Below are 16,272 nucleotides of genomic sequence, written 5' to 3' on the forward strand. Positions count from 1 at the left end.
AAACCCAGGGCAAAGGAAGCCCGCAGCTTCCTACACACAGCAGGGGGCACCAAGCCAGGAGGAGCCACCCCCCGATGTCTGCGTCCTTCACTGCTCCACAGCCACCCCAGGACTCCTCGCAACAATGGGCAGGGAGTACACTTCCTTCGGAGCGTTTTGGGCACGCTGCCCACCCTCCACCACCCTCTGATGACATTTAATTTTTTAATATTTAGTTTTGGGGCTGTGCCGGGTCTTAGCTGTGGTGCATGGGCCCTTCATTAGGTCATGAAGGACCTTTCACCGTGGCGCTTGGACTCTCCAGTTGCAGCACGGGCTAGTGCGGCACGCAGGCTCAGCTGCTCCGGGGCATGTGAGAGCTTAGTGCCATGATCGCACCCACACCCCCGGCATTGCGAGGCAGATTCTTAACCGCTAGACCATGAGGTACGCCCCCAAGAAACCCTTAGGCAAAGAAACACTTCAGGGCCAGATAAATGATATTCTCAATCTTTCTACAAAGAACCCCTTCAGAATCATCCTAACTAGTTTACCAAGATGACTACATTTTTAAAAACATCCATTAGGCCAAAAATGTCTCTCTTTTTCCTTGTCAGCTTCTACCATTATACACATATCCATATAAAACTCCCCATACCTAAAACAAGCCAGCCGCATCCTCAACAACCTTAAATCGCTTAAGGTTAAAGCTTAAATTGGGGGCTAAAATCAGAAGTCCAACAGGAAGTACATTTTCAACAGCATCATCAATGGGCAGGGAGGACCAGGCTGTGTGTGTGTGTGTGTGTGTGTGTGTGTGTGTGTGCGTGTGCACATGCACACACATACATACTCAGGGGTTCACACATGCCAGAGTATAATAAAAAGACATGCAAGTGTGTATGTACATACACAAATATTTATGGGAATGTAGATTATATATATACATGAGCTTCCCTGGTAGCTCAGTCAGTAAAGAATCTGCAGGTAGAGGGAACAGCAAGCATACAGGAATGGCACGATTCTTTCTCAGGATCACTGAGAGTAGGCAGGGCAAGGCCACGGGGGAAGAAGGGACAGCAGGCTGTGGGCAAGCCTGGAGGGCTTCCAGGTGGAGGCAGTATGAGGCCGGGACCTGTGCTGGAGAGAAGAGGAATGGATGAGAACAGAGAGCCTGGAGAAAGGAGGAATTCTGGCAGAAGGGGCGGGCTCAGGAGAGAAAGAACCAAAAGGAAGACTCTGGTGATTCCGGAAGGTGTTGGGTGAGGGACACCATTACACCAATGCAGTCTGTGTGTCCAGCTGCTGTCACCGCTGTCCTTGGCTTTAGTTCTGCAGCTGAAATGCTGAGATTTTGGATCAGTGGTTCCCAAACAAGGCTGCACGTTAGAGTCACTTTTAAATGTCATCTTTTAAAAATTCCACAGTCCAGGCCACCACCCAGGCTGATGACATCACAGAGTTGGGGAGAGGGACTCAGGCCTGAGTCCTTTGGAGGCTCCCTAAGTGACCCCATAGGCAGTGGGGCTGGGAGCCTCTGCTCTACGGAGGAGTCCTGAATAACCTCCTAGAACACTTGGGGGTTCAAGCCTATCCTAAACTTATTCACAGCACTGTAGATCATGTTTCTTCGCAGAATCTTCCTCTTTTGTTTCTTGGAATGCAGCTATAGTTGTTGCCCACTACATGCGGACCAAGTGTGATCTGTATTTAAAACTTGTTCCCACACATCTGTTCTAAATCTTCTCCCCGACACAGGGTTTCCACTTTCTATAAGACAATGGGAGGCCTGGGCATCGCCCAACCCCGTCCCCCACCAGCCCCCGACATGACCACCCATGAGGAAGGCCCAGGAGGCCAGCAGCTTTCTCACTTCCCCAAAGGCCCCCTCCACCCACCGTCTGCAGTCAGGACAGCAAGACCCAAACACGGTTCAACATTCAGCCCACTTTGGTGTTTAAGGGTCAAACCCACACATGCGCCATGCAGTATGGGATCCCGGATCGGATCTGGGAACAATGAAAGGATATTCACGGAAAGTTGGTGAAACTCAAATAAAAGCTGTAGGTTAGCTCATTGTACCAATGTTAATTTTTTAGTTTTAATTATCCTACCATGATACAGGGCTTCCCAGGTGGGACAGTGGTAAAGAATTCATATACCAATGCAGGAGACCCAGGAGATGTGGGTTCGATCCCTGCATTGGGAAGATTCCCTGGAGGAGGAAATGGCAACCTACTCCAGTGTTCTTGCCTGGAAAACTCCATGGACAGAGGAGCCTGGTGGACTGCAGTCCATGGGGTCACAAAGAGTCAGACATACATAACTTAGCAACTGGACAACAACAAATATATAATATATATTATAACATATTATATATGTTAGCATACGGAAACCTGGGTGAAGGAAACTATTATCCTTCCTGCTGCTGCTGCTAAGTCGCTTCAGTCATGTCTGACTCTGTGCGACCCCATAGACGGCAGTCCACCAGGCTCTCCCGTCCCTGGGATTCTCCAGGCAAGAACACTGGAGTGGGTTGCCATGTCCTTCTCCAATGCGTGAAAGTGAAAAGTGAAAGTGAAGTCGCTCAGTCGTGTCCGACTCTTAGCGACCCCATGGACTACAGCCTACCAGGCTCCTCCGTCCATGGGATTTTCCAGGCAAGAGTACTGGAGTAGGGTGCCATCGCCTTCTCTGTATTATCCTTCCTACTTTTCTATAAATCCATAAATATTCCCAAATAAATAGCTTATTTAAAAAGCATGTACATACCCACACACAAATTATGGACCTGTGTTTTTCAGTAGGAAATGGTACGGGCTCTGGAGACAGATAAGCTGCATTTACAGTTTCTCTCTGCCACTTCCAAGTGAGTGCTGCTGGGTTACTTGCGACTCTGCATTGTGTTATCTGGTCGGTCACCTGGGACTCCACCTCATGGCATTGCTGAGACGCTAGAGAAGGTTACGAGTTTCACTGCCCTCTGCCAAGCTTGGCACAGAGTAATCATTCAAAAGCTATTTTTAGTTGCAATTCAGGAATAGAGCAAAAGTATCATCTTAAAGCCAAGGCACCTGGACATGGCCCCCTGTAGGCAGTGAAAATGAAAGTCTTAGTCACTCAGTCATGTCTCTTTTCAACCCCATGGACTGCAGCCTGCCAGGCTCCTCTGTCCATGGAATTTTCCAGGCAAGAATACTGGAGTGGGCAGCCAATTCCCTTTGCCAGGGGATCTTCCCAACTCAGAGATTGAACCCGGGTCTCCTTGCACTACAGGCAAATTCTTTACCATCTGAGCCAGCAGGGAAGCCTTGTAGACAGAACTTAAGGTAAAGATAAACCAGAGCAGGAGGAGGCTCTTGGAGGCCAACACACACGGCCTCTAGCATGGTATCCCTAGACACTTAACCCACCCACTCTCGTTGGCCAATACCTGCCCAACTCTCTGATCCAATGTCCTGAGTTCTCTTTTCTTTCCTTTTTACCTCTGGATCTCCTTCCTCCAGGTGAAGCAAGTAGTAGAGGAATTTAGCAACTAGAGACTCATAAAACCCGTGAAAGGGTTTGCTCTGAAATCACTGAGTAGCCTCTCTCCACAGTACTATTAATTCTCATAAACGACTGTCTTTTTTCTTTCCATGTAAAGTGCTACTCAAAAAGCTGATCACCATCTGAACCCCCTCAAGAGTGCTGTTAGCTCCAGATGGGTGTCGCTAATGAATTTTTTAACTGCTACCCTAATAAAATATGGATGAACCAGAAGGAGCCTTCTCTGTAGCTGTTACTTCAAAACAAGTTTCTGCTCTTATTTTTGCAGCAAAGAACCGTAAGCTCTCACATCCACCCTAACAAAAGAGAGCTTTGCTCAGACTTGTCCATTGGAAAAGTTCACAGTTAACCTTTTTCATGCTGTATTTTATGCACTGGCTTATTTTCATGGCTTTCTAAATGCCCCGCTTTGCATGCCAAATTTGAGATGTGTTTATTAAAAAATGCTCTTGTCAGCACTTTACACATACGTAGTAGCCGGTCTTTCAAAGAAATCTCTACTTTGCACTAAATTTTTATAATACTCAGAATTTAAGCCCATATCAAAGGTTTGTGCCACTTTACATGCCTGTCCTTAAAAATGATACAAGCAGCAAATGTCTGCTCTATGGTCCTACTAGAAAACAAGAGGAAATTTGCTATTTTTTTCCACACTCCAATACTGGAGTGTGGAAATACTTGATGCTCTGGTGTGAAGAAATTAAATGATTCCTATGTTATAAAGATGCTCTAAGCCACTGTGAGCATGGGGGAGGGTGCTGAGGGTGACCTGTCACTTAACTGGGTCTTAGATGTAAGGAAATGTCTTATAACAGAATATGATTGTCCTTCTTCTGCACTTGAGGATTCTTCTTTCATAAAACTTTTCTAGTCTCACTTCATATTGAGATACTATATATAGCATCCAAGTTTTAAGAGGCCATCTCTCCATCCAGGAAACTCAAATCTTTCTGATTGATTCAAACGCCATTAGCATTTGGAGTGGATGAAAACCAGGCAGGGGCTGGACTGGAGTTAACCTCTGCACCACCTGCAAAGAAGGGGTTTGTTTAAACAGTCCTACTTTCTGGAAGATAGCAGTGGGGAATACTTAGGATGTTTAAGAGAGCAAACTGTTTTCAAGTATCCATTTACATTCACATAGCACAAACTCATTATATGGAATCCTTGTTTCTTCTTGCCTTTGGAGTGCCTCTTCACACTGGAATCAATGCAAACAAAGCAATACATTTTACTCTTAAGAATAAGCCTCCACGGATGCTTTGATGCTTAAATATCTCAAGTGTGCTTTGGTTATATCAATATGTTTCCATACCGTAGAAAGCAACTAAACATCTCCACGCAACTCCTTTTGAAAGCTTTTGTTCTCAAAATGAGGTATTTTGCGATTTTTTTTTATAAAGATGAGATTCTATTGTCTCCACCAGTCACTACTGTCAGGGAGGGTATCACAGAAAACTCTCAGATCAGGACCATCTGCCAAGGGGGGCAAAGAGCCGGAGATGCTGGCTGCTCCCCTGGAGGCTGGTGTTCAGAGCATGGTGATGACACCCCCAGATATCACAGCCAGGCCAGGCCAGCACGGAGCCAGGTCACCCAGGGAATCATTCCTGCAGTCCAGGCTTCCCGGAGAGGTGCGTGTGCATCAGGGGATGCTACGGCCCAGCAGGCACACACAGGAGTTCAAGCCACCCATGGGACCAGGCCCCACAATCAATCATCCACGAGGCTCAGCATCCCAGGAATGACAAGACTTGCAAGAGGAAGAATGACATTCTCAAGAGAGCCTGGGACTTTGCTGGTGGTACAGTGGATAAGACTCTGCCTGGCTATGCAGGGGACATGGGTTCAATCCCTGGTCCTAGAAGATTCCACATGCCGTAGAGCAACTAAGCCCACAGGCCACGACTACTGAGTCAGTGCTCTAGAGCCGGGGAGCTGCAACTACTGAGATTGCCTGCACAGCTTCTGAAGCCCGTGCGCTCTGGAGCCCGCGCTCTGCAACAGGAGAAGCCACTGCGATGAGATGCTCGAGCACCACAACTACAGAGTCGCCCCCGCTCCCGGAAACTAGAGAAAGCCCACGTGTAGCCACAAAGACCGAGCGCAGCCAAAAACAAATAAAATAAGTACTTTTTAAAAAAAAAAAAAAAAAAAAGAGAGAGTCTGAACCTACCTCTGCCCCTCAGAGCTCCTTGGCTTGTCAAAGTAAACCTTCTTTGAACTTGGTGTTCTCACCTGGGGACTGTTAACAATCTCCTCACAATGGAGAGGCCGAGAGAGCTTTGCTCTGAGCCACATCTGGCCGCATGGGCCACAATGCGGAGCTGCCTGTCTGCCCTGCAGACAGGAATGTTCCCACCAATCCCCACCCCCCCCACCCCCCGCCCAGAAGGGTGAAAACAGTGCTTTTGTCCTCTGTCCTAGTCGGTGTTCCCTACTCCCCCGCCAGGGAGCATCTCTGTGTTAGCATCTTTCTCCAGATTAGACGCACACGGTGCGTAAGATGTCAGTTTTGTATTTATGAGCACATTCCAGTCCTGCCCTCCGGGCATTGCAGCCATGTCACCTTGGAGCCACGATGTCTACAGACAAGCCCTGTGTTTCCTCCGAGGATGACTGACCTTATCTGTCAAGTATGAGGTTCTCAGTTCAAGACTCAGAGAGAGGATCTGGCTGCACAAACAAGAGCTGGATTCTGCCAGCTCCCATCTACGTGACGTGAGAAACTGACTCAGCCCGCCTACACCTCGGTTTGTTTGTGTATAAAACAGGCATAGGGTCTTCCCTGGTGGCCCTGTGCTTAAGAATCCACCTGCCAGTGCAGGGGACATGGGTTTGATCCCTGATCTGGGAAGATCCCACACACTGCAGGACAACTAAGCCCATGAGACCCAGTTACTAAGTCCACACACGCTATAGTCCATGCTCCTCAACAAGAGAAGCCCCTGCAATGAGAAGCCTGTGCACCACAACTAGAAAGTGGCCCCCAGGGAGCGAAAGAGACCCGGCACAGCCGAAAATAAAGAAAGAAAGGCCATAATCCCCACACCTTGAAGGACTGTTCTGAAGATACGATAAAATCACTGGCATGTATTTCCAAAAGCCCATCAGAGTTTGTGATTAGTGGTGACACAGGCTCAAAAAATTAGCTTCTTTCCTCAAGTTCTTGGGCACCGGAAGACATCATTGTATTCTAATAGCATCTTACAATTTTCCTGAACTGTGTTATTTATGTTATTCACTGTTTCCAACAGTCTGCTGCTTCAGATTTAGTTTTGTGCTGTTGTTGTGCGTTTTTTTTTTCTCTTATCTTCTTAATAAGGTAGAAGACAGCAGAGAGAAAATAAATGGGTGACTATAAAAGCACAGAAGTCCATGGAAATTCCCAAATTATCAGAAAGATATCAGACGTCTGTAAGCAATTTCTGACAAATGTAAGAAACTCCTGAAGATTTTAATTGATCTATATTTTCCCCTAGAGGTACAGAAATCCTTACCATGTGCATGCCTCGACCAGCCACTGCTTTGAAAACTTTCTCATGTTCCTTAAGGGAACTATTAAGGAAAAGAATGACATTTCACACTTTTTTCAGAACACTCAGAATCAAGGGTTTCGTCCCTCTCTCTCTTCATTTACCTTTTCAGTCTTTGGGCTATTTTTCTCAACTTCCATCGATATCCAAAGGCCAACTCCTTTTTTAAAAACGTGTTTAATAGCAAAAACAAACTAGATGAGTCTGTTTTTCTCTAGAATGGGTTTTAACACTTGAGTTAACTCTCACTAAGGGAATAGAGCTTCCTCTGTACACAGGCTATTTTGAAACAAATGAGGCAATCCTGGGTAATAAATTGGCTTTAATACACTTATTAACTGAAGGAACGTGAAAATGAGATCAGACAATTGCTGAGGTGTTCTTTAAGAAATCTGGGAGAACAGGAGACACTCCAACAGACTGGAAACACAAAAACGCCCTCCCGGGTTCTAAAAAGGGAAATAGATCCTTCCTGCAAATTGAAGCCTAGCAACTGCAAATCAGTGTGCAGGACACAGACACCAGATGAGCTGCCAAAGGTTAATCACAGGGATGTTATATGAACACTTACAAATGGAGGACGCCTACACGGTTTATTCAAAGTAAGTCGTGTCTGGACTCCCCCTGTGGTCCAGTGATTAAGAATCCACCTTGCAATGCAGGGGACATGGGTTCCATCCCTGGTCAGGGAACTAAGATCCCACATGCCGGGGAACAACTAAGCCCACGAGTCGCAACTAGAGAGTCTGCATCACAACAAAAGATCCCACATGGCTCGATGCAGCCAAATAAATAAATGCTTTATTAAAAAAGTGAATCATGTCCAACTAACTTTATTTAAGCAAGAACTAATAAAAAGAAAAAGACAGTAGAGAGAGATCAGTCAAGAGAGAAGAGTAGAAGAACCCTGAGCTCACCTCCTCTCATGGGCACACCAAATCACAACTGTATTTATGGGACAATCAGCAATGAAAAATACCTCCCACAGCTAAAAGACATAAAGAAGGAAATACCACAAGACAGCTAAGGAGGGATGGACTCGAGACAGTCAAGTTCCTCCTCCCATCCTGGGTGGGTAACACACAAGCTGGAGAAGGTTGTGATCACAACTGTAGAGGTTCTTCCAAAGGAGTGAGGGGTCTGAGCCCCATATCAGGCTCCCTAGTCCGAGGGTCCTGCCTGGGAAGATAAGCCCCCAGAGCATTTGGCTTTGAAAGACCAGCAGGGCATACTTTTGGGAGTCTCAGAGGGCTGGGGAAACAGAGACTCCACTTTTAAAGGGTTCACACAAAATCTCATACGTTCTGGGTCCTGGGGCAGAAGCAGTGATTTCAGCGGAGCCTTGGTCAGACCTACCTGCTGATTCTCAGAGAGTCTCCTAAAGAGGCAGGAGGCAACTGCAGCTCACCCTGGGGACAGAGACTCTGGTGGCAGGTGTTTGGGGTGAGCTCTTTTTTATACCACGTGGACACTGGTGCCACCGAGAGCCACTGTGGAACCCTCCCTCTATCTCATTAGCCCCAGGACCCAGCCCTTCCCTATCCCAACAGCCTACAGGCACCAGAGCCGAGATGCCTCGAGCCAAGCAGCTAACTGAGCAGAGACACAGCCTCACTCACCAGCGAACAAGCTGCCTTAAGACTCCTTGAGCCACAGACACCTCTGGACACGGCCCTGTCCCCTGGAGAGCCCAGGACCCAGATCCACCTACCAGTGGGCAGGCACCAGTCCCTGGGCCCCAGCCTAGCCCTCCAAGGAGCTTGCTCTAGCCTCCAGACCAGCCTAACCCACCAGGGGACAGACACCAGACACAAGAAAACCACAGTCTCAGGGCCTGTGGAATCAACCTGCCCAGTGGGACAGACTGGACTCCGGCCCCACCCACTAGCAAGACACCCCAGATCTTGTACCCAACTATGTCTAGTAACTGACCCCCACACACCAACAACCCAACACCACTTCAGTGAGTCCTGGGCGCTACAACCAGACCCAAGACAAGCTCTGCCCACCAGTAGACCCAGCACTAACCCCAGGACCTTCTTCACCCGCCAACGAAGTGGCAATTGCCCCCGAGCCTCCTAGACCATGACTCCACCCATCAGTGAGCCAGCAGTGGCCCCGGGGCCCTCCTGGGTTTGGCAGCCAGTCACCCCATGACCTGGCCCCTGCCAACAAGTGGCCTGCAGCCTTCATACAAGGCAGATCCTGGCAGCCAATCAAACTGGGAGCCAACCAAGCCTACCAGCCTACCCACATAGTCAGCCCCCCACAACAGAAGGACCCAAGCTGCCCTCATAGAAGGAACCCCTAGAGCATACTGCTTGGGTAACAAGAGGGCAATGCACTGCTGGGACACAGAACGTCTCCTACAGCAGGCCACTTCTCCAAGGTTGGGAAACACAACCACCAGCTACATAAAAATAAAAACAGCAAATTAGGGGAAAAGGTGAAAGAGGAACATGTTCCATAAAGGAGAGAAGCCCAGAAGAAGAATGAAATGAAGTGGAGATAGGCAGTCTACCAAGTAAAGGGTTCAAGGTAATGATCCTGAGTGCATGCCAAGTCACTTCACTCGTGTACAACTCTGTGCAACCCTATGGACTGAGGCCTTCCAGGCTCCTCTCTCCATACGTTCCAGGCAACAGTACTGGAGTGCGTTGCCATGCCTCTTCCAAGAATAATCATAAAGATGACCTGAGAACTTGGGAGAAGAATGGATGCACAGAACAGAAGTTAGAAGCTTTTAACAGAGTCAGAAAGTACAAAGAACAACCAAACAGAGATGAAGAATACAATAAGAGAAATGAAAAGTAAACTAGAAAGAATCAACAGTATACTAAAAGATACACAAAAATGGATCAGTGGTCTGGAAGACAAGAGTAGTGGAAATTACTGAAGCCAAACAGAAAAAAGAAGGAAAGGAAATGAGGACAGTTTAAGAGACCTCTGGGACAACATCAAGCATACCAACATTCACATTATAGAAGTCTCAGAAGGAGGAAAGAGAGAGAGGACCTGAGAAAATATTTGAAGGCATTATAGCTGAAATACTCCCTAACATGGGAAAGGAAAAAGTCACTCAAGTCCAGAAAGCACGGAGACTTCTATTCAGGATGAGGTCAAAGAAAAACATACCCAAACACACTGTAACTTAAATGGCAAAAATTAAAGAGAGACTATTAAAAAGCTGCAATGGAAAAGCAACAAATAATATACAAGGAAACTCCCATAAAGCTATTAGCTTATTTTTTCAGCAGAATCTCTGCAGATCAAAAGGGAATGGCATGATATATTTAAAGAAATAAAAGGGGGAATCTATAACCAAGAATACTCTATCCACAAGGTTCCAATTCAGATTTGATGGAGAAATCAAAATCTTTACAGACGAACAAAAGCTAAAAGAGTTCAGCACCACCAAACCAGCTTTACAAAAAATGCTAAAGGAACCTCTTTAAAGTTAAAAAGAAAAAGCTAAAACTAGAAACATGAATGTTACAAAAGAGAAGGCTCATCAGTAAAGGCAAACATATAGTAAAGGTACAAAACTACCCATAGGAAGCTAGTAGGAAGGTTAAAAGACAAAAGTACTAAAATCATCCATATCCACAATAAGCAGTTAAGGGATACAAGAAACAATTTGATGTAAAACATGATATTAAAAACAGTAATTGTGATGGGAGGAGAGTACAAATGCAGGGTTATGAAAAAGAATTTGAAATTAACAGATTTTATGTTAAAGAATGAAATGAGAACATTCTCTAACACCATATACAAAAATAAACTCAAAATAGATTAAAGACCTACATGTAAGATCAAAACCATAAAACTCCTAGAAGAAAACAAAGGCAGAACACTCTTTGACATAAATCGTAGCAATATTTTGGGGGATCTGTCCCCTAAAGCAAAGGAAATAAAAGCAAAACTAAACAAAAGGGACCTAATTAAACTTAAAAGCTTCTGCACAGCAAAGGAAATCATCAATGATATGAAAAGACAACTACTGAATGGGAGAAGATATTTGCAAATGATATGACTGGTAAGAAGTTAATATCCAAAATATATAAATAGCTAATGTAACTCAACATCCAAAGAAAAAAAAAAAAACAAATATAAAAAATGGGCATAAGGTCTGAATAGACATTTTTTTCCAAAGAAGACATACAGATGGTCAATAGGCACATGGAAAGATGCTTAGCATTGTTAATCATCAGAGAAATGCTAATTAAAACCACAATGAGGTATCACCTTACACCTATTAGAATGGCTATCATCAAAATGAACACAACAACCTTGGTGAGGATGTGTAGGAAAAGGAGCTCTCAAACACTGTTGGTGGCAATGGAAATTGCTGCAGCCATACGAAAAACAGCTTAGAGATTCCTCAAAAAAATAAAAATAGAACTTCCATTCAGTTCAGTTCAGTTCAGTCGCTCAGTCGTGTCCGAATCTTTGCGACCCCATGAATCGCAGCACGCCAGGCCTCCCTGTCCACCACCAACTCCCGGAGTCCACTCAAATTCACGTCCATCGAGTCCGTGATGGCATCCAGCCATCTCATCCTCTGTCGTCCCCTCCTCCTCCTGCCCCCAATCCCTCCCAGCATCAGAGTCTTTTCCAATGAGTCAACTCTGCATGAGGTGGCCAAAGTACTGGAGCTTCAGCTTTAGCATTATTCCTTCCATAGAACACCCAGGGCTGATGTCTTTTAGAATGGACTGGCTGGATCTCTTTGCAGTCCAAGGGACTCTCAAGAGTCTTCCCCAACACCACATTTCAAAAGCATCAATTCTTCAGCACTCAGCTTTCTTCACAGTCCAACTCTCACATCCATACATGACGACTGGGAAAACCATAGCCTTGACTAGACAGACCTTAGTCGGCAAAGTAATGTCTCTGCTTTTGAATATGCTATCTAGGTTGCTCATAACTTTTCTTCCAAGGAGTAAGCGTCTTTTAATTTCATGGCTGCAGTCACCATCTGCAGTGATTTTGGAGCCCAAAAAAATAAAGTCTGACACTGTTTCCACTGTTTCTCCATCTATTTCCCATGAAGTGATGGGACTGGATGCCATGATCTTAGTTTTCTGAATGTTGAGCTTTAAGCCAACTTTTTCACTCTCCTCTTTCACTTTCATCAAAAGGCTTTTTAGTTCCTCTTCACTTTCTGCCATAAGGGTGGTGTCATCTGCATATCTGAGGTTATTGAGATTTCTCCCAGCAATCTTGAGTCCAGCTTGTGCTTCTTCAAGCCCAGCGTTTCTCATGATGTACTCTGCATATAAGTTAAATAAGCAGGGTGACAATATACAGCCTTGACATACTCCTTTTCCTATTTGGAACCAGTCTGTTGTTCCATGTCCAGTTCGAACTGTTGCTTCCTGACCTGCATACAGATTTCTCAAGAGGCAGGTCAGGTGGTGTGGTATTCCCATCTCTTTCAGAATTTTCCACAGTTTATTGTGATCCACACAGTCAAAGGCTTTGGCATAGTCAATAAAGCAGAAATAGATGTTTTTCTGGAACTCTCTTGCTTCTTCGATGATCCAGGAGATGTTAGCAATTTCATCTCTGGTTCCTCTGCCTTTTCTAAAACCAGCTTGAACATCTGGAAGTTCACAGTTCACATATTGCTGAAGCCTGGCTTGGAGAATTTTGAGTATTACTTTACTAGCGTGTGAGATGAGTGCAATTGTGCAGTAGTTTGAGCATTCTTTGGCATTGCCTTTCTTTGGGATTGGAATGAAAACAGATCTTTTCCAGTCTTGTGGCCACTGCTGAGTTTTCCAAATTTGCATATGACCCAGCAATTCCCCTACTGGGTATCTATCTAAAAAAACAAAAGCACAAATTAAAAACATAGAGCACCTCAATGCTCATAGCATTGTTTACAGATTTCCAAGATGTGAAAGCAACCTAAGTGTCCATCAACAGGCTAATGAATAAAGAAGAAGTGGTACATATATACAACAGAATCCTATTCAGCTATAAAAAAAAAAGAATGAAATAATGCCATTTACAACAATTACAATGCCATTTGGATGTGGAGGGTCCACACTAGTGGTTACCAGTAGGTAGAGGGAAGAGGTAGAGGCAAGATAGGGGTAAGGGATTAAGAGGTATAAACTACTATGTATAAAATAAATAAGCTACAAAGATACATACAACACAGGGAATAAAACCAATCATTTACAATAACTTTAAATGGAGTGTCTATATAGTCAAAGTTATGTTTTTCCCATTAGTCATGTGTGGATGTGAGAGTTGGACCATAAAGAAAGCTGAGTGCCAAAGAACTGATGCTTTTGAACTGTGGTGTTGGAGAAGACTCTTGAGAGTCCCTTGGACTTTAGTGAGATCAAACCAGTCAATCCTAAAGGAAATCAGTCCTGAATATTCATTGGAAGGACTGATGCTGAACCTGAAGCTCCAATACTCTGGCCACCTGATGCAAAGAACTGACTCATTGGAAAGACCCTGATGCTGGGAAAGACTGAAGGCAGGAGGAGAAGGGGACGACAGAGGATGAGATGGTTGGATGGTTGGCACCATCGACTCAATGGACATGAGTTTGAGCAAACTCCAGAAGATGGTGCAGGAGTGAGAAGCCTGGCGTGCTGCAGTCCATGAGGTTGCCAAGAGTCAGACATGACTGAGTGACTGAGCAACAATAAGTCAAGTACAGTAAATCAGGGGAAAGGTGGTAGACATATATCTCTGGATTTCATCCAAAAGATCTGAAAAAGACTCCCCCAATTTCCCTGTTTACAAGTAGAGCCTGGAAGTAGGATCAGTAGGAGAGGCAAGTGGGTTCATAGCTGGTGAGTGACAGGTCCAGGCAAAAGGGCCCCGAGTCTTGGATGGGTGGCTGGCTAGTGGGAGGGTCCCACCTCCCTGATTCGGGACTATTTCCTTTGCCCTATCCTCTCCAGCATGATGGATTAGAGTTAATTAAGACTGGAAAAGGTTTCAAAAGGGAGGAGACTCATATAACTGCTCTATGCTAAGAGAAAGAAAAATAATTCAACTAAATAATGGGAGGGGAAGGGAGAGGACTATAATATACCTGCCATACACTCACAACTACCAGTGTAACCAAGAAGGACCCTATGGAGCCCTCCCAGGGACAGACCCCCTCCCACCCCGTACCGTTTATCCTCCGCTGTAGTTTCTCTTTGCAGTACCCGGATAACAGTATCTCATGAATATTTTCTGAGTTTTTTAGATACTAAAACCACCACCAAATGGAAGAAATTGCAACTTGATGATCATGAGTACATAGCCCCCAGACCTTCTGGCACCAAACGACTGACCACCATCAACCAATCAGATAATTGAACAGGAGCTGATCACATACCCTGAAACACCCCTCTCTTACCTGGCCTTTAAAAATGCTTTGGGGAGTTCAGGATTTTAGAGCACAAGCCACCCATCCTCCTTGTATTGGTGCCTTACAATAAACACTGTACTTTCCTTCACCACAACCCAGTGTCAGTAGATTGGCTTTACAGAGTGTCAGTGAGTAAACCCAAGTTTAGTTCAGTAACACCAGGACAAGGGAAATCCAGCCTATGGGGAAAAGATGTCACCCAGGGCAGCAATGGAACAAAGAAGGACCCTTAAGGTTGGAGGACAAGCCAAGGACAGGGTAAACCCTCCACCAGAAAGCCACTGAAGGGTGCACAGCAATGGTGCACATGGGCCTCTAATATTCCCCATCGTGGCAGTAGTCATAAGGATGCAGGCAATGCCACACAGGTGCTTCTAGGAATGCTCAGCCACCCCAAGTGACCTGTTAGCTAAGGAAACTTTGACAGTAAACATGTGTATGAAGGAAAAGTTTATAGAATTATATAGACGTATATAGGAAAGATCCCCTGGAGAAGGGCATGGCGATCCACTCCAGTATTCTTGCCTGGAGAGCCCATGGACAGAGGAGCCTAGCTGGCTATAAAGTCCATAGGGTCACAAAGAGTCAGATAGGACTAAAGTGACTGAACTTGCATACAAGCATACTCATATACACTTATATATAATTATAGAACAAACCATTTCCTTGGAGTCAAATATCAACCTGCAACTGTTTTCACATGAAATCTTGCTTCACACCTAGATTCCTATCTCAGAATGCACACTCTCAACTAGAGAGGCCCCAGAGCAAGGAAAGTCTGAGAAGTCTGCTAGGGTAGGGTTGGGGGCACAGGCAGGGAGAAGAACCCCAGGGCCCAGTGCTCAGCCCAAGGGAAAACAGATGTGCTGTTTTTTTCAAAACACTGACACAGTGTCACACTGTGTGGTTAGGAGCCTAGCTCGACAGCAGGACACACAGAGGATGTGTGTGAAACCATACAAAGGCCACATGAGCTGTGTGCAGAGCATTGAGGGTCTCCACTTTTCATTATCAATCACATATTTCAAAGAGAGATGTTCTTTGCATACACTTACAATTGAAACTCTCTAATCAGCTTTGGTTTAAATCCACCAATCCAGAGATTATGTTTGTGGGCACATTTTCAATTATACAACTAATCCTGGGAGAGGGCCAGACAGGATCAAAATCAGGGGCGAGTCTGGATGGGGGTGGGGTGGAAACAAAGGGTCATCAGGAACACCACACAAACCCTCACTCCGTGGAGGAGGTGAAGTTCAAGGTTATTTTCGCCAGGCTTTGTCATTACATTGGCTACGCGTGCGTGCTCAGTCGCTTCATTAGTGTCCTACTCTTTGAGAGCCTATGGATGGTAGCCCATCAGGCTACTTCTGTGCCTGGGATTTTCCAGGCAAGAATCCTGGAGTGGGAGGGGGCGGTCCTAAGATGGCGGAGGAATAGGACGGGGAGACCACTTTCTCCCCCACAAATTCATCAAAAGAACATTTAAACGTTTAGAAAATGCCACAAAACAACTTCTGAATGCCGGCAGAGGACATCAGGCACCCAGAAAAGCAGCCCATTGTCTTCGAAAAGAGGTAGGGAAAAATATAAAAGAGAAAAAAAAGAGACACAAGAGGTAGGGACAGAGCTCCATTCTGGGAAGGGAGTCTTAAAAAGAGAAGTTTCCAAACACCAGGAAACACTCTCACTGCTGAGTCTGTGGCGAGCCTTGGAAGCACAGAGGGTGACATAACAGGGAGGAAAAATAAATAAATAATTAAACCCCACAGATTATGAGCCCAACGGTAACTCCCCCAGCGGAGAAGCAGCGCAGATGCC

This window comes from Oryx dammah, unplaced genomic scaffold (assembly GCF_014754425.2).
Source record: "Oryx dammah isolate SB20612 unplaced genomic scaffold, SCBI_Odam_1.1 HiC_scaffold_6, whole genome shotgun sequence".
NCBI lineage: Eukaryota > Metazoa > Chordata > Mammalia > Artiodactyla > Bovidae > Oryx > Oryx dammah.